This window comes from Acyrthosiphon pisum, chromosome A2 (assembly GCF_005508785.2).
Source record: "Acyrthosiphon pisum isolate AL4f chromosome A2, pea_aphid_22Mar2018_4r6ur, whole genome shotgun sequence".
NCBI lineage: Eukaryota > Metazoa > Arthropoda > Insecta > Hemiptera > Aphididae > Acyrthosiphon > Acyrthosiphon pisum.
This window is the reverse complement of record NC_042495.1, coordinates 99,203,408-99,204,200: the sequence shown is the minus strand read 5'-3', so window position 1 is coordinate 99,204,200 and position 793 is coordinate 99,203,408.

The following is a 793-nucleotide window of genomic DNA, read 5'->3' as shown; positions in this document are numbered from 1 at the left end:
TATTGTACAGTAGGTTACAAGTGGGTCAATGTATGACGGATTGTATTACACTTGAATTCAATGATATAATATCATTGTAAAAGGAAAACGATTCTGAGCGGAGATGGTTTGTCAGTCTGGATATTTTATATTGTTATTATTTATTATAGCCCGTTAGTTGAATTAATATTGAAATATATTTTTTCTTTATAATATTCTCTATTTTTTTTATTGTCTATGATGATAAACAATGCGTTAGAAATTAAAATCCCATTTTTAGAGGTTTTTTGTAATTTGTCGGTGGTTTTTCCCGTGACATTAAATAACTATTGAGAAAATCAAAAAATGACCTGCTTTAAGTACCATCTTAATCCAATTTTTAAAAGATAAGATAGGTACTACATATTAAAATCAAAGCACTCCTTCTGGTAGAAATTTTGTATACAGGATAAAAAAAAAAAAAAATAAACACCATTGTAAAACCACTAGCTTCATCGTTCCGCTCAGAATCAAATATAGTTATGTTCTAACTTTTATAAAAATTTTTCTTAAAATACATTACTTCATTTAGTGTTGATCTTAGATAACTTTTCAACCTTTTTAAGGTTGAAAAAGATCCCTCTGAAGTGGCTGTAGATACTGGCAATGAAAAAAACTACAAAATATTTTAATTAAAAAATAAACTCGATATTTTTCAACAATTTTCAGTACCAAACTGATAAAAAAAATAATCACTATCTTAATTGAAAATGTTGATAACTGAAGCTTCTAAATAAGGTGTACAAAATCCTTCGTATCGTGTAATAAAATTTGT